This window comes from Chelonoidis abingdonii, chromosome 13 (assembly GCF_003597395.2).
Source record: "Chelonoidis abingdonii isolate Lonesome George chromosome 13, CheloAbing_2.0, whole genome shotgun sequence".
Taxonomy (NCBI): domain Eukaryota; kingdom Metazoa; phylum Chordata; order Testudines; family Testudinidae; genus Chelonoidis; species Chelonoidis abingdonii.
Genome location: NC_133781.1, coordinates 9,137,186 through 9,161,065, shown reverse-complemented (window position 1 = coordinate 9,161,065; position 23,880 = coordinate 9,137,186). Strand labels below are relative to the sequence as shown.

The 23,880-nt window shown below is 50.5% G+C and overlaps 1 protein-coding gene across 5 annotated transcripts in view; it reads right to left on the bottom strand.

Moving 5' to 3' along the window:
* NDEL1 (nudE neurodevelopment protein 1 like 1) overlaps positions 1–2,347 on the bottom strand; it is a 43,703-nt gene extending 41,356 nt beyond the window's left edge. For 3 of the 5 annotated variants that reach the window (XM_032801678.2, XM_032801674.2, XM_075071731.1), the window contains exon 1: positions 2,236–2,320. The gene's annotated coding sequence lies outside the window, so the exon portion shown is untranslated. Of the gene's footprint in view, positions 1–1,528; positions 1,692–2,235 lie in introns of those variants that run through there. The other 2 variants (XM_032801677.2, XM_032801676.2) reach the window with 2 other exon arrangements.
* Positions 2,348–23,880: the final 21,533 nt, after the last annotated feature.

The following is a 23,880-nucleotide window of genomic DNA, read 5'->3' as shown; positions in this document are numbered from 1 at the left end:
ATTAACTGATCGCTTGAGAAACAACTCTAACCACAACAAGTGAATACTACAACATATAAAACATTCTGCCCAGAGAGGAGCACAGAAATCACCTTCATCCGTATAAAACCACAAAGATTCCTTGACTAGCAGAGTTCATGTGCACTGCAGAGGCAGCATACTCAGGCGAGCAGAGTGGAGGGGGAGGAGGAGGAAGACACAGCCTCACCAGCAAACTCTGATTAAGGAACAACAGTGACAGACAGAGACTGCAAGAGTCTTATTCAGGCAGAAGAATGGTGGCTGGAATATGGCACAGTATGTGTGTGGGAGGAAGCTGTGAAGTTGGATCCTTCCTTAGGGCTTCAGCAAGGTGTTGCCTGTTCCAACTGCCTTCACCTACCTAACAACAGATTTGTGATACTTAGTTTATGCTTTTCAGGGCATCCCCTCCCTATATAAATTCTCTCCTCAAGAATGGACTGAGCTAACTCCCAAACCTGCCGTTTTCTTTGCAGTAATAGAAACAGTATTTTTAATGACTCACTGGAACTAAGTGCATTTGACATCATGAGCATATTTGTGTATCCTAGCAACCATCTGACAGCAAACATTTTGCAGGCCTTTCCCTTTCTCCAAACACAGCAGCGAGGATGGATTCCAGGACATTCTTAATAAGAGAACTAGTTTTGGCAACCAACATATATACACCTCTTCCCTGACATAAGGCGACTTGATATAAGATGAATTTGGATATAACGCAGTAAAGCAGCGCTCCAGGGGAGCAGAGCTGCGCACTCCGGCGGATCAAAGCAAGTTCAATATAATGCAATTTCATCTATAACACGGTAAGATATTTTGGCTTCTGAGGACAGCATCATATTGGGATAGAGGTGTGTATATATAAAAAATGACAATCCAACCCCATTACCCAACTGCCTCCCTGACTCTAAAGTTTGCTTCACCAAGAAAAGTAATCATGCTGAAAGTGGGTTTTTACTCATTGGTTTAGTGGACATGATAATGACTGGCCAACAGAGACAAATCACACTCACCATCATAAAAGATAACCATTGGGAAAATCTACTAGGACCATGTTTTACCTACAACTATCTGACACAATGCTGAATGCAACGTCTATCCACACTAAGCACTCAGGCATAGTCAGCATCACATCCGCTACCCAGAATATTGAAATCACATGCAAAGAGGAATATACATTCTAGTGACTATGATCTCCCTGCTCCTCCTAACCGTTGCACCATCCATGTGGACCCTGCACCTCATTTTATTCACTGCTCCTGTCAGCCCATGGAGACCCTGAACTTCATATACCCCCACAGGGACCCCATGCCACCAGCCTCCACACCCCCCATCAATAATTGAACCCCCACAGGAATCTCATGCCCCCACACCTCACAACCTCCACACCCTCACCAGCCATGACGCCGACCTACGGGGATCCTGTGCCCTACAACCCCCCAGCTTGTGTCCCCCACCAAGCATCGCACCCACCCATGGGCGCCCACGTCCCCCAACTTCCACACACCTCATCAGTCACTGCGCCCTACATCCCCCAGCCCCCGGGTCCCCGCCAGCCACTGCACCCCCCACGGGCAGGCGAGGATGGCCCGAGTCGCGGTACCACCAGCCCCGGGGGGCCAAGGGCCGCTGCGCTCTGCTCCAGCGGGAGGCTCCCGCAGTGCCGGCTTCAGGGATCGCTGCCCAGGCCCGGCCGGTGAGTGACGACAACGTCACTAATGGCAGCCCGTAAGGGCTTCGACCCCGGCCAATGGCAATAGGGGGCGGGACCTGCCCCGTTGTCAATTTACATCCAATCCGGTGAGCAGGAAACCGTGGACCTTTCCATGGGGCCACCCGGCCTCCGTACGCCCCTGGCCAGCTCTGCCCGCGCGGCTCCTCTCCTCTAAGGCGCCGCTTTGCCCCGGCCGCCGTGTTCCTCTGCAGAACCCCTCGACCCTCAGACACACCCCCAGGTCCTCCCGGCTTCCGTCCGCGCCACAGGGCGTCTCCCTCCCAGCCCGGCTCCCCGGCAGCCCCCACCCCAGCGCCCCTCCCGGCTTCCGTCCGCCTGCCCGCCGCCGCCGCCGCCCCTGCGCTCCCGGAGCCCCCCACTGACACACTCATCCCCAGAGCCGAAGAGCCCCGCGCGCCTCCTCCCGAGCCAGCGCCCCGCCCCCGCACTCAGGCCGGCACCGCCCCGGAGCGGACACCGGGCCCGGGGCCCAGACTCACCCGGGTGCATCCCCTGTCACGGCAGCTGCATCTCTCTCGCCGCGTCCCCCGGCTCCGAAGCCTGCCTCATCCGGGCTCCGCAGGGGCGGGGCCTCCGCTGTGACGGCAGGCCGGCGGGGCGGGGCGGGGCTTGGGCCGCACATCACAGCGAGCAGCGAGGCGGCGGCCGAGACCCGCCCGCGTGGGGGCGGAGCTACGGATGCGGTTGATATACGGGGCGGGGCTAGGAACCGGCTTTCAGCCGTCAGACCACCTCCCCCGCCCCTGAGCGCCGGGGGCGGGGCGGGGCGCTTCGTTGGCGGGGCCTTGTCCAGCCCCAGCGGCGGCGGCGGGCGGGTCCTGCGGTTCCTCTGCAGCGGGGGAGCCCGGCGGGGGTGGGGGTGTTTGCAGCAAATCCAGTGGGGTAACGGGGTGCTGCGCTGTGCTGGGCCCGCTCTAGCGCGGGTCAGACGGATGCCAGGGCCCCTGCTGGCCCGATGGGAAAACCGCTCGGGGCGGGGGGCAAAGGGGGCAATGTGTGGGCAGGTCCCCCGGGACTGGGCAGCTTTGAGCTGGCCAAGGCTTTACCAGAAGCCAGTTAAGTAGGGGTTGGCTGGGCCGCCTCGCACCCCGTCCCTGGCATGCCCAGGTGCCGCCGGGATGATCCCGACTCACAGTGGCAGTGATTCCCCAGGCCTTGTCTTGGAAGTCAAGGAGGCGCAGACACGAGCGGTGCTTGCAGATATAGAGGGGGCTGCTGGGTCAGAGGGGATCGAGGAAAGCAGGGCGATTGCCTGGCACCAGAGCACAGCACCTGGGTAGTCCTGCTCCTGTGCCCCAGGGGACTGGGTTCAGATCACCCTTCATGCTTCAGATACCAAAGCAGCAATGCGTTCCTCGCAGGCAGGGCGGGCACTGAGCAAACGGAGCCGCGCTGCGCTCAGCGATAGCTCCCAGGCAGCCCAGGGTGGCAGAGAAAGAAACTTGGCTGGGTATGCTCTGCAGTGTGAAAGAGCCAGGCTGTTTTACCTTTCCAGACATGCTGTGAGGGAAGCACAGCGTGTTATCTTGAGAGCTGATAAAACAAATTTGATAGAAAAATGACTTTTTTTGTCAAACAAAGGCTTTTGTAGAAGTTACTTTCAATTATTTTTTCCCTTTTTTGATAGAAAAAACAGACATTAGTTAAAATTTGGGGGGGAGGGGTGTTTTAAAAAATTACCAAAAAGTTAAACCAAAACTGCCTTTTGTCAACCCTCCCATTCTCCCCCCAGTTTATTATTTTAAAGGAAACTTTAACAAAAAATATTTTTAGTTTTCCTGTGAAAAGTAATTGGCTGTTTGGTAAATCCCCACGGAAGACTAAGCACATGAGAACTCCAAGAGGAATCACCAGTGCTCATAGAAAAACAGCAGATCTGTGCCATTCCCTGGTAACTGTGGCATGCTTCATTCTCCCCTTGCTCTTGCATTTTTAAGATACATATTTTTATGGTGCATTTGGAGGGAAATAATGGATTTATGAGAACAAAAAGTCACAACTATGACCCTTATCTCCACTGTCATCCTGCTCTTCAGCTGGGATCTCATGAGAAGGATCCCCTGCATTTCTCCTTCTCTCCCCCCTACCCCACCCCACGCGCACACAGTTATAAATTGTATACTTGTGATAAGAGACTTCTTGCATCAGCTTGCTCCTAGCTGTGTTCCCAGTATTGGATTCCCTTCTGTTCTGACCTCCTCCTAGTATCATGTCCCCAGCTGCCATCCTACTGGTGGGCGAGTGAGATGTCCCAGCCACCCTGTGAAAGCAACAGCAGGCAGTGAAAGGGGCCATGTCTAGGGTAGTGGGAAAGAGGTTGCCGGACTATAGAACTACAGAGGAAATGAGGTTGTAGCAAAGAATTGTAGAATATCAGAGTTGAAAGGGTTTCTAGTCCAACCTCCTGCTCAAAGCAGGACCAATCCTCAACTAAATCATCCCAGCCAGGGCTTTGTCAAGCCTGATCTTAAAAACCTCTAAAGAAGGAGATTTCATCACCTCCCTAGGTAACCCATTCCAGTGCTTCACCACCCTCCTAGTGAAAAAGTTTTTCCTAATATCCAACCTAAACCTCCCCCACTGCAACTTGAGACCATTAGTCCTTGTTCTGTCCTCTGCTATCACTGAGAACAGTCTAGCTCCATCCTCTTTGGAACCCCCTTTCAGGTAGTTGAAAGCAGTATGCAATCCCCCTCATTCTTCTCTTCTGCAGACTAAACAATCCCAGTTTCCTCAGCCTCTTCACATAATCATGTGCTCCAGCCCTCTAATCATTTTGTTCCTCCACTAGACTCTTTCCAATTTTTCCACAATCCTTTTGTAATGTCGGGCCCAAAACTGGACACGTACTCCAGATGAGGCCTCACCAATGTTGATAGAGGGGAATGATCACATCCCTGATCTTGCGGCAGTACCCTACTTTATACAGCCCAAAATGCCATTAGCCTTCTTGGCAACAAGGGCACACTGTTGACTCTCATCCAGCTTCTCGTCCACTGTAACCCCTAGGTCCTTAGTCATAAGGGAGTGTGCAATTGGGCCAAATGCAGTATCGTGTCCAGTGTAGGATCTGTGGCCAGTCTGGAATCCTATTGACTCAGTAAATGTAACCAAAAAGGAACTGCTTTTCTGAGAGACCAAGATTCAGTCACTCTATGAAAGGGGAAGTGGGGGACAGGAAATGTGGTTAAAGTCAGGAAACAGAGCAGCTGACAGTCGCCTATGTGTTTCAGGTCTTCCCCACTGTTTCAGTTGAAACCCTGTGACGATCACATTGCGCATTTCGGGTGTTTGTTGCTAGGAGAGTTAGTGTCTGGTCAATATCTGAAAGTTCAGATGCCTGGTCTGGCGAAAACCAGTGAAGACAGAGGAGGGTAGTAGGAATGAGGCACTGAGATATCTTGGTGATGAGCCTAGTATAAGAATTTAGCTGGCAGATTGCATAGACAAGCCAGATCCCTGTTTTGTTGGATTGTCCCAGCATCTCTGCTAGTTATACTGGAACTGTGGATTGGGTCCTATCTCAATACTTGAACAGTACTTCCAGATTGTTTAGTCTGCTCCTTGCATGCTCTGGGATTCAAACTCTGCTTTTGGACACAGCAAAGAGAAGCCCCAGGACCCCAAAAGAGCTGGCTGGCCTCAAAGTCATGATAAAATAAGGGAATGAGCCCTGGAGGCTGCCGTAGGGGGATGCAGGGGGAAGTGCTGAAGCAAAGCAAAAAAATTCAGTTGATATCATGACAAAATGGGCATTTACTGCAAGTGCGGTATTGAGACTCGCTGTGACACGTGTGGAACCTTCTATATCTAGACTAGCAAATCCAGCTAATAACTACAATAAATCAGCCTGCTCCAACTGGAAAATGTTGACTGATTTTTAGTCTTGCTTCCTGTTCTTAGTAAGAGTGGGGTGAGAGCACCAGCAGACCCCAGCCCCAGTGTCACTCCCTCATCCTCCCAAGTTTTCTGAGCTGCCAGATCTGCCTGCATTTCCACCAGCCCACTAGCTGCCAGCCCTCTCCCAGGGTTTTTCTTATGCACTTGGTTTGGCACCATCAGGTTGCACAATAGGTAATCTGTGTAACTGCTTGGTCTTGCCATCACTCTCATTCTCCTTTCCATCTACTGTCACACTCACTTGTGTCTTGTTTCAAAGTAGACTGCAGGCCAGTGTTTCCCAAACGATGGGTCCCAGGAAGGTCGTCACATCCAGGGCCTGCTTAACCCATCCCTGGGCCCTGGCTTAGGCAAACATTCACTTCTTCCAGCCCAGTGTGGAGGGAAGGTCCCGGGTTGGGGGTGGTATGGCAGGGAGCACTCACCCTTCATTGGCACCTCCTAGTACAACACCTGGAGTAGGAGAACCAGGCCCAGGCCCACAGGACAAAAGCTGCTGCTGTGGGGTGAGCTCTGTCTCCACCCCATCCCCCAGAGCCTCCCTATGTACCGAACCAGGACTAGGGGCAGACACTGCATATATGCCATGGTGGGTCATAAAAAAAGATAAAACACGGTTTGTGGGATGCCTTAGTGAAAAGTTTGGGAACCACTGGTCTGGGCTCCTCAGGGTTGGTGTGGGTTCGTACAGCACCCAACATAATGGAGCCTTGGCCCTCTCAGAGCTACCACAATATAAATAGTGGGTCAGATCATCAGTGGCATTGCTGCTTTGACTTCAACAGAGCCACAATGGTATATCCAGCTGAGGATCTGGCTTAATATACATCCCAGGCCAAGTTCCCATGGGCTTCTGTGTGACTTACTTAGCTGCTCTGTGCTCCAGTTCCCTCCTCTGTGACAAGCAGAAGATAGTTACCTGCCTTGCTTGGCTGCTGGAAGGCTTAATTCATGTTTTGCAAAGAGCTATGAGCAGGGCTACGCGTGGTTTCACTGTCATTCCTGCTGCATGGCCCCCTGCTAGAACCCGAACTCCAACCACCCTATTGCCAAGCCCTTCCCCACAACCTCTACAGTTAGAGAAATTACGATATAGTTTTGTGTGCTAACATCGAGTTCCTTTCTACCTCTTCTCTAATGTGCCCCACCCTTCTCCCTATTCTGCCATCAGTTTTCTGTCTTCCCCCAAATCCCACTTTCTACCTTAGATTGCTATACAGCCCCATGTCTGGAGTATCTGAGCACCTCACAAGCTTTGACCTATTGGTCTTCACAGCACCCCTGGGTGATGGAGAACTGAGCCACCAAGAGACTAAGGCCTGGATCCACAATGGGACTTAGGCATTGCGATGGTCAGCTTTGCGGCACCTAGAACGTCACAGGAACGACGCTACAATCCACAAAGTTGTTAGGCCCTCAGACTCCCTCTCCAATGCATAGGGAGAGACAGGCACCTAAGAATGAGATCCACAAAAGCCAGTAGGCTAGGTAGGGAGCTACCTCAGCCAGTCAGTGGGAGATGCCAACAACAGGGGTGTGTGCTAAACTCTGCCCTCCCCTGGAGTTTGGCACCTAGGTCAGGCTGCAGGTAGGTGCCCGTTGTGATAGGTTCCCCTGGGATGCCACCTGGAACTGGGGTACCACTGAGCCCTCTGGCCCACCAGTCTGGACTCCCTCTCACTGTGCTGCTGTGACAAGCTACAAACCTGCTCCTGTTCCTAACGCCCTCCAGTATTCTCACAGGTAGGGACACACCCAGCTGCAGTTACATGCAGGCTTTCTGACAAACCACTGCATGAACCAACAATGGACAGACTATAGCCAAAATAACCATCAGTTTCCCAGCCTAGGATTCCCGCCTCCCCACCACCCCCCAGACTATAAATCCAAAATTATACCATCTTGCATTGCACAGGGAACTGTACAACATAAGCTCATAGAGTTCACCCCTCCCTCAACGTGGAGAGGAAATGCACCAGCCCCCTGAGCTAAGATTCCCAAGCACTTCGCTCCAAACTTACTGGTTTAGATTAAAACATAAAATAAGTTTATTAATTACAAAAAGACTTAAAGTCATTATAAGTGATAGCAAACAAATCAAAGTAGATCACCTAGTAAATAAAAAAACCAACAAACTCAGCCTAAGATTCTAGAAAGAGAGAATATGAATTAGCAAATTCTCACCCTGGCTGATGATACAAGCAGACTGCAGATTGTTAAAGCACAAGCTACACTTCCTTTGCAGCTTGGAATCCCCAGGTTTTTCTTATACAGGCTAGAAATCTCTTTAGCCTGAGTCCAGCACTTCCCCCAGTTCAGTCTTTGTTCCTGAGGTGTTTTCAGAAGTCCTCTTGTGTGAGAAGTGGAAAACAACCAACGATGTCACTCCCTGCCTTATATAGCTTTATCATATGGCGGAAACCCTTTGTTCCAAACTCAGTTTGTTGAAAAACACTGACATCCCAAGATGGAGTCCAGAGTCATGTGGCCTGGTTATGTGGTAAAGTCATGTGGTCTGGCTTCTTCACTGTTGTACCAGGAGGGCTAGTTGTGGGTGTCATCCAGAGTAAGCACTACTGAAATACAGATACAGAGTCAATATTCCTAACTTTAGATACAGAAATGATACATGCACACAAATAGGATAATCATATTCAGCAAATCATAACTTTTCCAATGACATCTCACATGACCGATCTTGTACCAAATACATCATAATTATGTCATAATCATATCATAATATTACTGTTAAGAATATGGAGTGCAGTGTCACACCTATATCTGCTAGCAATCCATGACTGGGAACCCCTACCCTGGTGTTAGGCGGCTGCCCTACTCCTCACATAGCAGTGGGGAGAGGGGGAGAAGGTGGATCCCACTGTGTAACTTTTAGCCCAGTGTTTTTAGCACTCACCTGGAATGTGGAAGACCTGGGTTGAATTCCTCCCTCTGCCTGATGGAGAGCAAAGATTTGAATTCGGGTCTCCCGCCTCTCAAGAAAATGCTCCAACCCACTAAAAATTCACAGGAGCAGAGGGACTGGATCCTGGGTGTACACGGAGAGACTGAGGGAACCCTACTCCCCCATCAGAACATCCCACAGCTCAGTAGCTAGAGCACTCCCTTGAGAGATGTAGGAGGTGAGACCCCTGTTCAAATCCTTCCTCCCCGTGAGGTAGAGGGGGAATTGAACCAGAGTGTCCCCCACCCCCTGGGGGCTCTGACCAGTGGGCTAACAGTTATAAGGTAAGTGCTGCTCCCCATCCAGGGGGACTCAAGCCAGGAAGTGGCCTCTGAACACCCCTCCCAGAGCAGGCCCTGTAGGTAAGTGAGGTGCTTTTCCACTTGTCTTCCCCCAGCTTGTGGATGGCTCTGGGGCTTAGGCAGGAGATAGGCATCCAGATACTTAAAGGGAGGCAGCAGCGCACATGCCCAGAGGCAGGGGCCAAGTTTGGGCACCTACAGGGTTACATGGCAGCCAAGTGTGGGGTTCTGTGAGTCACAGTGGTGCCTAAAACTGCAACTTAGATGCATAAGTGGATCTGGGCCTATGTGATTTTGTGACAGGGTGGCCTGTAATAGCAGGGGCTAGACTCAATGTCCCAGGAGGGCCCTGCTAGTCCTACGGCCTTAGGCCTTAGCCAGCTCATGCAGGGAGCGTGTGGTAGGGCTGGGACTTGAATCTGGTCTCCTCAGTCCCAGGTAAGTGCACCAGCCACTGGCCTGTCCATCTTCTTGGGCCTTCCACCCCTGTCCCTGCTCCTCATACCACCATGTGAAATATGCACAGATAATGTAGCTGCTTTGCCTATCCCATCAAAGCCCTGTTAGAGTGGAACAAGTGACCACTGGGAGAGGCTGTGAGATGCTCTGGGCTTCAGGTGACCTGCTGGTCATGAGCCAGTGTCTGGGAGGGTTTGAGCCTCAGAGACAAACCCTTCATCAGTCACTGTCACTCTTTGCCTGGTATGTCACAGTCACACTTTACAGCCTCCTTTCAGCTGCATGCAGTGCCATTGCTCGTGGCCTGTCCCAAGTGACCAGGGAAGGTCGCGTTTCAAGCTGAATAGGCTGATGCGAAGTTCCTGTCTACATACAAAGGGGTCCATTAAAAATGCCCTCATCAGATGAGATCACATGGTGACCGTGGCCTAAAATCCCTGGGTACAGAAAGGGCAAAGATGCAGTAGTGGCAGAACAGGGAGATGCCTAATCTTTGCCCAACTGAGGGCTGTGTGGCAACTTGTCACTGGCCCAAAGTCATTCTTAATTTGCATAAAAGGAAACAAATTAGAACTGCCCTCCTCTTTAATTAATGTAAAGAGTAGCCAGCAGACACTGCGGGTTCCAGCAGGCCATGCTCTATGGATCCAAGTGAGCCAGTATTCTCCCTATGCGTCACCTTAGGTCACATTTTAGAATTGTATGAGCCACACCCAGGGGCCACATTTTGTTTACTCCTGATCTGAGAGAAGCCAGAGTGTGCTGGGGTCAAAGAGACATAGAATCAGCCTGCCTGGAGCTTACTGACAAGTGCTACATGTACCACGGCACCTCCAGAACCAAGTTATAGCTCGGCAGAGACAAAGCACCAAATGGATATGAAAAGTGAACTCTCCTTTCTCCCTAAAGCAGTACTTCCCAATGTGGTGCCCGCGGGCGCCATGGCGCCCACCAGGGCATTTATGTGCACCCACCTAGTGCCCAGCAGGGAACCTGCCGGGGACAGAGAACTCAGGCTGCGGGCACAGTGTTCTCTGTTCCTGGCAGGTGTGGGGCCTGCCTAGTTCTCAGCAGGAGAGAGAAGCTGCGGCCCCACACCTGCCAGGGACAGAGAACGCTGGGGCTGCAGGCTGCGAGCACGGGTGTTCTCGGTCCCTGGCAGGTGTGGGGCCACAGCTTAAGCTGGACAGAAGCCGTGGCCCCCACACCTGCTGGGAACAGAGAATTCTGGGGCTGCAGGTGCTGGTGTTCTCGGTACCCGGCAGGTGCGGGGCCCACCTCGTGCCCAGCAGAGAAGAGAATCTGGGGCCCTGCGCTTGCTGGGGACAGAGTACTCCAGGGCTGCAGGCACCAGTGTTCTCTGTCCTCGCGGCTTTTCTCCAGCTTCTCTCTTCTCTCTGGATTCATATATTATGTAACATTAAATATGTTTTTTTGTATTATTTAATGTACAAATACAAAATAAGCCTTGAAAAATTGTTGGCGCCCACCACGCTCTTCTGAAAACATGAATGTGCTACTGGTCACAAAAAAGTTGGGGACCACTGCCCTAAAGTGATGTCTCTGGTTTGGGGCAGGGCAGGATGGGGTATGGGACTTGGCACTATTCCTGCCCATGCTAAACCATTCCCATGCTATAGTGTTTCCAGGGCTGACAGCTCAACACTCTTGACCAGCGACAAGTATTTAACACAGAGTAAAATACAACATTCCTGCTTCTCTGAGGGGAAAGTTCCAAATGTCTCCTATGTTAGACTGTATCTACAAAGTATGCAGGGCCGGTGCTACCATTTAGGCCAACTAGGCAGTTGCCTAGGGCGCCAAGATTTGGGGGTGCCAAAAAGCGGTGCCCCCAAATTTTTTTTAAAGCATTTCAGTGGCCACTGCACTGGGAGGGAGAGGGAGTCTGAGCTGCTGCCGGCAGCCCAGGGGTTTCCCTGGGTCAGCGTGCCACCCCAGCAGCCAGCCCAGGGGTTCCCCTGGGTTAGTGCGCCGCCGGCAGCCTGGGGGTTCCACTGCGCAGTTGCTGCTCCACTTCTCCTGCCTCCCAGGCTTTTTGCCGTGGGGATGGGGGGTGCCTCAGGGCAGAGGAAGGGGCAGGGAGCTGCTTCAGGGCTGGGGGGAGGCGCAAGGTGGAAGTTATGCCTAGGTTGCAAAACTTCCTTGCACCGGCCTTGAAAGTATGGTCCACATAACAAACCCTGGAAACAGACAGAAGGTTAATGGGTGATGATCTGGATTATTATATAGTGCCAAGGATATAAAGAATGCTCTACAGCAGTAAAATTCACCTCTAACAAGGTCCCTGTCCAGATACTCTTAAACTAGATCAGTATATTTGAAAGCCATAAGGGACTATTAAGATAACTAACAAGCCAGAAAATGACACCCAATACCTTCTGCATCGAGCCCATAACTTCTGGCTGAACCACCAGCAGATCTTTTAGAAAAAACATCCCATCTTGATTTAAAGACTTCAAGTCATGGAGAAACCACCACATGCCTTGGAAAGTTGTCCAATGGTTAATTATCCTCATTGTGTGATGGGTTTTTTTGTTTGTTTGTTTTGTTCTAATTGTGCCTTATTTCCCATTTGAATTGGACTATCTTCAGCTTCCAGCCCCTGGATCTTGTTATGCTTTTGGCTGGTGCATCAAAGAGGCCTCTGCCATCAGAAATCCTCTCTCCATGTAAGTACTTGCAGACTGTGATCAAATCCATCTCGCATCCTTCTCTTTGGTAAGTAAATTAGATAGAGCTTCTTACATTTCTCACTGTAAGGCAGGTTTCCCAGACCTTGAATTGTTCTTGTGGCTCTCTGCTGAACACTTCCCACGTGAGAGTCTGGCTCTGCAGTCCTTACTCATGCAAAACTCCCAGTATAAAGTCAATGGGCCCAATGCTGCTTTGAGTGTAGCTTTGGCTGAAGGATTGCAGGATCCGGCCTGAGATTTTCATCTGGCTGAGATCACAGCGTATTTCAATGCTAAGGCACTCTTGCACTGTATAAATGAATAGGGAGCTGCAGAAGTTGAAATTTCAATTTATTCTGACCATTACAATTGTATGCAAAACTGTTCTATCCAGGGGTGGCCACAGGGAGAGAGGCAAACTGCCACAGCTGAAGTCAGTGGAGATACCTGAGCTACCTTAAGAGAGGGCTGCCGGCAGAGTGTTTTTTGATTGAGCCCAGCACCTTTGGATTTCACTCCATCCCTTGGTCTATCCTGACCTGAGTTTGCAAACCCTCAGATTCTCCCTGCGCCCCCTGAATCATGAGGAAGGGGAAGATATGTGAGGCTGGGCAGTAGGAGGTGGCTGGCGGGGGGCGATTCTCGTTGGAGGGCTTGAATTGTTTAATATCTTTGCTATGGCTGCAATATTATGAGCTAGGAGTAACTAAGGGAGTCTGTTTATTTAACACGTGCACAGTATATCCCTGAAGAATGTCAAGGGCACCTCTAGCTTGGTATGGGCTTCCTTACTGCATCGGAAATCTAAAGCAAGAAGAGAAATGAATAATGCACCCAGGTCTGAGTGGGGAGGCTGCGCCCTGTCCGGCCTCTAGATGCATCCCAAACACACTTGTTGCAGGATTTGTCTAATACATTTGATTACATTGTCGCACTACAGACCCATGAGACACAAGCAGGAAGAGCGTAGAGCCGTAGACAGAAGAAAATTACATTTGCAGGTTACTGTCATTGCACAGAATGGCTAAATAATATGTTTATTTCAGCATAGCAGAGCACATGTGAATATTATTCCTATTGTGACCTATCCTGAACTGCACTCTTTGCAATACAAGTCCCACTAAGGAGGGAGGCGAGGAAGAGGAATGAAATACAAAGCCCCTAAATTATGCCAATATGTTTTTATGAGCATCAGCCTGTGGCTCCATTCTCAGCTCTGCCAGCTCACAGACTTTGGATAAGTTTCAGCCCTTCAGAGTGCCTCAGTTTCCCCATTTGTACAACGGGAATATTATCATTTGGCCACCTTTGTAAGTGCTTTGGGAACTATGGGGGGAAAGGGCTATAGAAGCAGAGTATTCTTACTATAGAAATGCCATGTGATAGTATTAAATGACCCTTTAAGCTCTCTGCCCATGGAGCTCCTATTGATTTCAAAGGGAGGGCTTGCAAGATTGAGCCTGTAGAGTTTTGTAACTCCAAATTTGATTTAACAGAGGAAGCTCAAAGCATGGGGCAGCTTGGAATATTTTTCTTTTCCAATGTTTGGGTTGCTTTTAAGTTTAATCCTAGTTCTGAGTTTCCTATGTTTAGAATGGCTCACTACAAGATTTTTGTACTCTCTAATTCCTGATCATACTCCTGATCTGAATTCCAGCTTGACCAAATTGTCTGGGAATGCCGTGTCTAGCAGAAACACGGCTCTGAGGGATGACTTTGACATAACATCACAAGGATGAGAGTGACTGATGCCATGTCAGTCTCACTGGGGCAGAAACCCTTCCAGCAACTGACACATCAAAACATCTTCTTAGTTATTGTGACCCACAGGAATTTGAGTCTGCCAACAAAGAGGCAGTGTTGGGATCCATGTTTCTCAAGATGTCTGGCTTGCCTGCCTGGTTAACATTGATTTTAAGTAAATGTTTGCTTTGAGGTATGTTTTGCCTGTGCCCTGTTGTAATCTGGAGTCGTTCCCATGCATTCTGCACAGGGCACTGAGATCTCAGCCTCACAAAGGCGCAGTCACTTAGCATTAGCTCCTGCACAATGCAGCCGTGCTTCCTTCCTGGCCATGGCAGATTTGTGTTTCCCCAGCAAAACTCGTCCATTGAAAACCCCGAGAAAAAAAGAGCTTAAATGTATTCTTCTGAGAGAGGGTCTCACGGGGGGGAGGGAGCACTCAAGGGGCTGGGGACAAAGACATAGGGGTGTCTCAGAAGAGCGATCCCATGGAGGGGGGGGAAGTCTTACCAATGGGGGTTCCAGGATGGAGGCTTAGACAGATGTCTCACAGAGAGGGGAGTGCATGTGATGAGGGGCTGGGTTTGTCTAGGTGAGGGTGAGCATCTCATGGAGGCGGATCCTGGGGGGTGGAATCTGCAGGGCTCAGGAGGGACATGCTTCTCACTGAGGGATGGCAGGAGTGGGCTATCCAGATGACCAGAGGGGTTGTGGGGGGCAAACCTTGGGCTGTAATAGATGGGACTATTCTTGGGGGTTTTGTCTGAGGCGCTGCTGACTGCCCACAGCCCCTTTGGCTAGCACTAGGTGCCAGGGAAAGGGTCTGCATAGTTGGGTTTTTTAATGGACAGTCTGTAAATCGTTAAATGAAACTGCAAACTGTGTCTCCACTGTACTGGGGCCTCAGTTTCTGGCCTTCCACTCTGCTGGGAGCCGGAGAGGGGGACAGAAGCTTTGACTGGGATTAGCACAACTTTGGGAAACAGAAATGGCCAGATGGGATCCCCAGTGCCCTGCTCCCCATCTCAGGCATGTGAGGACCTCAGTCACACACACAGCCCCGAGGAGGGGCAGGGTGCCAGGGGCTCGGCCCCAAACCCTGAGAACAGAGGGCACGAGAGTGTGGGGGGGAGGAGTGAAAGAGGAGAAGGGGAAAAGCTAGCTGGGGGAGGGTTATTGCCCTCATATTGTGGGATGCCGGGCAGCATGTCCCATAGTTCCTTGGTTCTGTGTGGTTGATAGGCCCCCAACCTCTGCACTGCCACTAACTCCTGTCCCAGAGGACAACAGGAGTTTCCATTGCTTCTCTATCCACGTGCTGAACTGACTCCCCCAGCTGGGCATTTCCACTCAGGAGCAGGTGGTCTGATCCATGAGCCACACACAGCTCAATGGGATTCGAGCTGCTGGGCAGACTGGGGAAACATAACCCAAAGCACAGCCACTCTGTGAGAAGGAGGAGGCTGCGGGGAAGCAGAGATGCTAAGAGAGACTTTGGCAGAGACAGTGGGTATGGGGCGCAGGCTCAGGGGCATTACATGACACAACATGAGCCTTAGTATGCAAAACGCTGAACACCTGCAAATCCCAGTGAACTCAGCACCTCACAGGATCGGGGCCCTGATCCAGGGAGGCAACCATCTTTCCATATATGGCCCTGGTACAGCCATCCCTGGGACATTCACCCATTCCTGGGCATCTCATCACCAGAGAGATATTGGCAAACTGGGGAAGAGTGAGGAGGGTGCGGGGAGTGAAGTATGAGGAGAAACCGAAAGAGTTAAATGTGTATCACCCGGGTATCTGGAGAAGGGCCAGGGTAGGTGTGTCTACACTGCAATTGGGACAGCACAGACAGGCATACCGGGGCTAGCTTTGCTCAAGACAGGTTTGCTAACAATAGGCCAGTGTAGCTGCAACAGCATAGGCTAGGCACATGAATGCGTAGCCCAGGCCCTGGGAGGGATTGCACTCGGGCAGATAGCCCATGCTGCCACCTGCGCTGCTGCAGCTACTTTAGCATGAGCACTCGCTCAAAGCTAGCACCGAGTGCATCTACACAGGCTGCAATCACTCCTCCAGGCAGAGGCTTAGTGTGGTTCAAATGGGTGCAACAGGGACAAATGGGATGGAGAGAACCGGGGATGTCGGCTGAAGCTCAGGAAAAACTTTCTGACAGTGAGATGACTTTGGAGGTGGGACGGTCTCTCAAGGGGAGCACTGACAGCTCCATCCTGGCTAGAGAATTAAGAGCAGAGGGAACAATCCTGTCCTGGGTGGGAGACTCACGTTTTATGGTGGCTCTGATCTCCTGAATGATCCATCTTTAATTCTAGGACACTCTGGCTTTATCTGCTTGTTTGGCAATGTTTCTGTTGCCGGGGGAACGATGCTAACCTGTATTTAAGCTCCTGTGCCACCTGTAAAAACCAGGAAAAAGCTATTTTCTATCCACATGGAAAGCGTGATTAATGATGCTGGATTGAGAGGGTTTCCACATTTGGACGTGTGTCACTTCGCACATGCATGGCACACAGCAGACTTACTGCATGCTCGCTCAGGAGGGAGGAACAGGACATTAACTTGTCTCTCTCTTCCAGCGTGGCCGCAGGCTCCAGTTCTCTCGTTTAGTTTGTGTGCAAAGAAAAGAAAAATAATGGAGCTGCGCGCTGGAGCCAGGACTCCCTAGGGGCTGCCTGGGAGCCTGACATCTGTCCCTGGAGGAGGCATGTCCTAGCAGTCACCTTGATTAGGCTGTGGAACAACGACAGGAGGATTGTGGGGTCTGCAAAATGGACTGGGAGTGCCCAGTGTATGGCTCAAGCTCTTGTTCCTTCTCTGAAACCAGGCAGCATGGAGGCTGAGGCTATGGCTACACTGGCGCTTTACAGCGCTGCAACTTTCTCGCTCAGGGGTGTGAAAAAATACCCCTCTGAGCGCAGCAAGTTACAGTGCTGTAAAGCGCCACTGTAAACAGTGCCCAGCGCTGTAAGCTAATCCTCTTGTGGAGGTGGAGTACCTGCAATGCTGGGAGAGAGTGTTTTGGAGTTTCAAGTGTAGCCATGGCCTGAGACGGGAGAGCACACAGGCAAGATTGGAGCAGCATGGCTGGGCCTCAAGGGGCAAACACAGGAGCTGAAGGGCTGCGTGGCTCAGGCCTGGTTGCTGCAAGCCCAGGGTGCATGCCATTCTACATCTCCAGACTTCCAGCCGGTCTCCTCCCAAGAATCAGCCCCCCACCACCAGTCCCAACCAGTGTCCTTCCCAATACACCCATAGTAGGTCTTCTCCTGATTGAAGACCCTCACCCCAGCACCAAACAGCCTCCTTACCACTGTAGATCCATTCCCTCGCACACCTTCAGCTGGTCCAATCCCTAGCACAGAGCCTGCCACTCACAACCAGCCTCCTTCTCCGAGCAGAATCCTCAGCCCTCTTCCCACTGCACATCACCCTCATGCCAGGGGGCCTGGGCTATTGTTTCATCCCGTTATAAAGAAAAGTTGCAGCCATGAAGCTTGGGATCAGAACTCCCCGAAGCTGGAAGCTTGGAGCCAGGGTATAGGGCTGGCTCCATCTCTTATTTTTCTGTCTCTTCCCTGAGCTGCAGTGAGCATGGCTCGCTATGGTGCTCCTAGAGTTTACCCTGTCTACGTAGCATCTTCACTGACCCCTGGCTAATACAGAGTTTCCATATTAGACTGTTCCATCCCTTGTATAAAATACACCAAACTCATCAGCACCTAAAGACTGGAGGTAGGGGTGCCAACCCTCCAGGATTGTCCTGGAGTTAAAAATTAATCTTTAGTGAAAGATTATGTCATGTGATGAAACCTCCAGGAATATGTCCAACCAAAGTCGCTACCTTAGCTGTAGGAGGCTGAAGGTGGTAGCATAAGCTGCTCACCAACACCAGCCCTAAGATCAACCTACCTGCATTTATAAAGAACAAACCAGTGCTGGGCAAAAAACAGCCCCCGGGACATTAATGAAGGGCAAAAAAATCTGCAATGTACCCTACGGAGCGCCATCTGTGGAGACTACATCTCCCATCATGCCTTGCTCCATCAGTGACCCCCCCCCCCCATGTGTCTGAGCTGTTACCACAGGCAGCCCTGGGGTATTACGTGTAGGGTGGCTACAGACTGCTCCAGTTAGTGCAGATCTTAGGTGTCAGAGGAGTCACCAATGTGGCCAGTGTGGCCACTGGTTGGGCAAGTTTGGGAGCCACTGGCACAGCACTTACATGGATGAGGCTGGCAATAAAGCTGAGCCCCAAGAGGATCAGGTCTCTCTAGAAGGATTATAGTCCGCCCGTACAGTGTGAGCCCTCTTGTGCACTGGACACAGGAGCAACTGGATCACCGAGAGCATCTCTCAAAGCTCAGCAAGCCCTACTGGGCAGAGAGAGCCCTACTGGGCACCACTTCCCAGGAGTTCCCATTCAAAGGCCTTGTGTCATGGAGTCCAAAGAAAGCCATTGATATTCCGCCTGCAGAGCTCACTTTTTGAAATGCAAATTTCATAGGTCTCTGCCAGAGACAAATTACTACAGTGTGAATAAAGAGCATCTAAAAAGAGCTGTCTCTCTGCTGCGAGAGGTTTGATGGCCAGGCCCAAAAAGTCGCTTTCGCGGGAGAGCAGAGCTGGTGGCTCCCGTCCCCAAACTGCTTTCATACATTAAAGCCCACTTTAAAACAATACAAGGGGAAGGACTGGAGCTGTGACACAAATATTTGCAGAAACAGCAGGTCTCCCCTGCTGCTAACGGGTAGGGGCATTTGTTTAAAAAACAAGGGGATTTCCTCTTTTTGTACCAGGGAGATGTTACAGGGCTTGATGGAGTAAAAACCCACCCACTGACATGGATGACATGCTCTGTATCTTTCACTTATAGAATTGATCTACCTGGGGGAAGATTTTGAAAGTCAATGGGACTTAGGTGCCTAACTACCATGTGTGCCTTTGAAAATCAATATCTATCTATCTATCTATCTATCTATGTCTGTCTGTCACTCCAATAGATACCACTATCTCATTCAATAGATCTAAATTAAAAAACAGGAGGTCCAATGCTTCCTTTAACTTCTGCAGGCAGACCAGATAGCAAACTTTGGAGCAGGCCCTATCTGCAGCCAATGCGGTGGGGCCTCCTCTGGACACTGCAATGACACATATAATAACAGTAACATAACGAGGACGCTATCTGTGGGGGGTCGGGGTTGTGCTCTGCAGTGCACTGTCCTCTTTCCCTCTGACCTGCAAGGCACCCTTCTGTGGGCTCTCTGTGGGGTTCAGTCTCTCACAGCTTTAGTGGGGCTGGAGGTGGAGGGATGTCCTTTCTCCAGAGAAACATGCCCTCCACCCCAATGGGAAATCCTGGTGCAATCCCAAGCCAGCAGTGACTCATGTGGCATCCACCACCACCATGGATTGGAAGTTCCCCTGCCAGTGGGGGAAGCTGGGGTGCCTGAGCAGATCCATGCTCCCGCTCCCCTCGCATGGGGACCAGGCGACAATGCAGGGATGATGGGTCTCTGCAGTTGGCCCTGGACACTAGGGGTTTGCAGGCTCTTTGGACCAAACACCCTGTACTTCTGGGATGTTTTAGCATATGATCAAGGAGGAAACCCCACCAGTCCAAAGTCTTCCTGGTCCTATATGGGAATCACCTGCTCTGGAGGCCCTGTGACTGAGGGGTTCCCCCGCACTGATCTGCTAGTGAAGAAATCACCAGCATCCCTCCCACACATGGGTTACTGAGCTGACAGCTGAGCCTGATGGATGTTTAGAGCCAGCAAAGAAACCACATGGTCCCGTCAGACTCAGAGCCAGAGAGAATTAGAGGAAATAGATGTATAAATGGAATTAGCAAACGCAGCTGAATCCAAAGGAGGCAGCTCTGCAGATGTCTGAAATGAACATGCCAGCTTTAATGAGTAGAGCATCACACTCAAATGTCTCCTTGACACTGGCAATAATAATCCTATTTGCCAGTGCCTGGAAGAGCTGAAACTGCTCAGAGAGCACCCATCAGGGATCAGCTGGATACTGTGTTAAGCAGGAATTAGCTCTCCTTTCAGCAGTCTCTGAGTATATTATCAGTGATAATGCTGCCTAAATCTTTGGGGGTGGGGTGGGACGGAGAGTTAGATTTGACAGAAATAGCACAGAAAATTACTCACACACAAAAATACACATTCATGTATGTGCGCACACACACACACACACACTTTGGGAGAAGATCAGTAATTCCTAGGATTGTCAATTCTTTATGCCAATCTATTAATATCATTGGCACCTTTCCCAAGAAACTGCTGACATGCAACTGGATTGTGAAAGCAAGTTAAGCTCCTAAACTGCTTTGTATGTCACCAGGAATCACTAGAAATTGCCGCTGTATGTGCCAAGACTACAAACGTAGTGTCCCAGCGAAGCTCCAGTTATTTGTAGTCTCGGAACAGAAAGAACTCAGTGTTCTTTCTATTTATTTAGGAGAAACTATATTTACCGCTCAGCACAATGCTAGACCTCTAAAGAGTGTTCTTATCCTGATGGCCCAGAAACCTCCGCTGGGATCACACACAGGGATTCCCAGTGAGTTGAGGGAGAACAGAAGTACGGGAAGGATTGCAGAGCACAGGACAAAGAGTAGCAACAGTTCTGTGTTATAGTCACAGCTTTGCCCCTGGTTTGCTGTCAGATCCCGGGCAAGTCACTCTGGCCCAGATCCTCAAAGGTATTTAGGTGCCTTAACTCTCATAGGTGCCTACATACCTTTAAGGATGTGGGCCTCAGTTTCTCCATCTGCAAAAAGGGGCTAACGATGCAGTAGAATCAGTATTCACTGAACCCCACTTTGCTGAATCACCCCATTTATTGAACTCCCAGTGGGTCACCCCGTAAATAAGGAGGTTCCAAAGTCAATGCAGTAAATCAGGGTCCTCATTTCTGTGGAGCTCCACCACAGGACCTTTTGCCTTGCAGAGCTTGGTCCTTCCACAGGAAAATCCCAGCTCTCAGGACTGACTGCTACAAGGGACCTGACTGCACCAGCCTCTCTCCTCCTTCACATCTCTCCTTACAGCTCAACTCTCCATGCATCACCTCCTCCTTGCTTCGGCTCAGGAGAATTCCTGCAACCTGCCTTACCCTGTCTGCCTTCTTAGGTCTTCTCTTGGCTCATGTGGATTGGAAGCTGTTTGGGGCATGCTCTGGCTAGCACTGTGCCCCAGCACTGTATAAAATGTCCCAGGTATCATCCTTGCACTGCATCTCATAGACGCATAGACTCATAGGTCAGAAGGGACCAATATGATCATCTAGTCTGACCTCCAGGACAAAGCAGGCCACAGAACCCTACCCATCCACTTCTATAAAACCCCCTAACCTATGTCTGAGTTATTGAAGTCTTCAAATTGTGGTTTGAAGACCTCAAGCAAAGAATCCACCAGCAAGTGACCCATGCCTCATGCTGCAGGGGAAGGCGAAAAACTCAGAAGATCAGCCAGCTGCCTGGAGAAAATTTCCTCACCCAAATATGGCGATCAGCAAACTCTGAGCATGTGGGAAGATCCCAGCAGCTGCAGAAAGAATTCTCTGCAGTAACTCTGATTCCCCCATCAACATCCATCGCAGACCATTGAGCAGACCTATCTGCTGATATCAAGGAAAATGCAAATTAAACTATCCTATCATATATCCCTTCCATAAACTTATCAAGCTTAGTCTAAAGCAGATATGTCTTTTGCCCTCACTATGCCCTCGGAAGGTGTCCAAACTTCTCTCTAATGTTAGAAACTTCGTCTAATTCAGCCTGAACTCCTAGTGTCCAGTTGTACCCATTCGTCTGTGTCTACATTAGTACTAAGCTTAACTAATCCTCTCCTCCTAAAGTTAATCCCTCTGATATATTTATATAGAGCAACTACCGACCACGGAGTCTCTCTTGGTGGCTAAACAAGCCAAGCTCTTTGAGTTTCTTATAAGCGTCCAGGTTCCACATTTCCTCGATCATCAGTTATCGGTCTCTGACGTTTCTCCAGTTTGAATCTCTATCTTCAATTATACATTGGAGACAGAACTGCACACAGTATTCACGGGAGGTTCACCAGCGCCTTATACAACGGTACTAACACCTCCTTATCTTTGCTGGAAATACCTCGCCTGATGCACCCTAAAACCGCATTTGCTTTTTTAACAGCCATATCGCATTGGTGGCTCATAGTCATCTGATCACAGAGCTTTAGAGTGGAAACAGGGAGCCAGCTAGAGTGCCAGGGATTATCATAGGAGAGTGGCATTCCCCTCTGAGATGCACAAGAACCCTCAGTAAACTGATGGTGAGCTCATGTCATTCCAGGTGCATTTCTTCTCTCTCCTGAGGAGAGGAGGAGCCCTAAGAACCAGTGCTAAGCCTCGCTCCATGAAGACGCCCTTGTCCAAAAGTGCACAGGGACCTTGCCAGGCTTGCCAGGATCGGAATTCGACAGGAGAGTCGTCCCCTGGCACCAGGGCCAGCTTCCGCATTTTTGCCGCCTCAAGCAGAAAAAAAAAAGAAAAGCCACGATTGGCGGCGGTACTCGGCAGCAATTTGGCGGCAGGTCCTTCCCTCGGAGGGGGACTGAGGGACCCGCTGCCGAAGAACCAGATGTGCTGCCCCCCTTATAAGGGCCACCGCAGGCACCTGCTTGCTGTGCTGGTGCCTGGAGCCGGCCCTGCCTGGCATCATGGGAGGGGTGGTGAGAGATAGGGCCCTGCTGTGGAGACAAGGTAACTAGAACAAGCAGTTAATATGCTCCAGTGAGCGAGCACTTCCAAGGACAAACACAGGGGTTATGGCCACACAGGTTTATTACAGCTGCTAGGCTCACTGGCCCGTGCACAACAGGGCTTAGTGCTACCCCAACTCACTCCTCCGCAACATCCCCCAATACAAGAATCCAAGGGCCTTGTTCTCCCCTTGCACCAAGTTTAGGCATTTACACACGTGCCAGGGGCTGGGAAGTGCAGAATCAGACCCCCTGTGCCCCTTTGGTAAAGTTACATTTTGTTTTTAAAATCTAAATTCTGCCCTGCCCCTTTCTCCCCCTCCCCTAGATGTGCCAAATGGCTCTTGGGGAGAGATCACTGAAAGCAAGAGAGCAAATGGAACTACCCCAGGCCAGGCCTGGGTGGGCTGCCCCCAGGTGCCATTGCAACCAGCAACTCTGGCCAATGTTTACTTCCCTACACCCTCGAACTGTGACTCTCTGGGGCAGGGATTCCAGAGAAAACATCTGCAGCATCCCCGCATGGCAGCTGTCCAGCTTGGAATGGAGAGGATTTGTCTGTCTGAGAGCAAAAAGGATTAATATGCAATAATTTCATAGACTCATCAGGTCTAATTCACTGCTGACCCCTTGGGGTAACTGCACGCACTTCAGGGGAGTTAGGCCTCATTACCATGGTGAAAGTGAGAGCAGAATCAGCCCTGCAGAAGTTTATGGAAAGTAGCCATTAGGTCACCTTGCCCAGGCCCCTGTCAGTGCAATATTGTTCCCTACTGGATATTTCCTAGTGCTTTATCCAGTCTGGACTAAAGCAATGGGACTTCCCTTAGAAATGTTTTCTGCCTAATAACAGACCTTAGGGCTTCTCGTTTTAAAGAGGAAGAACAATCACTGACTCCTGAAGAAGGAGAATTTTTCCAATAGCTAACTACTATTTGGATTACATAGCACCTAGAAGCCCCAATCAAAATCCGGGCCTGACTGTGCTAGGTGCTGGATAAACACACAGGAAGAGACAGTCCTTCTGTCCATTGAAATAATTAAAGGGAGTGACAGAACCCATGTTTCCAGTCCTAGTGTTTCATGCTGTAGTTCTACACAAGGGAATCCATCCGCTAAGCCACACTGGCTGTAAGGCAGGGTCTTTCTGAATTAATGTAAGGGAGAGAGAACTCTGATACTCTGGTTGCTTTGTGTCTTTTACCTCTTGGGCCTGTCTCTGCATGCTGGTCGCCTAAGGACTGCGTTTCTCACTTGTTTTTTAAGATTCATTCTCTTTGCTCCCAGGTTCCGG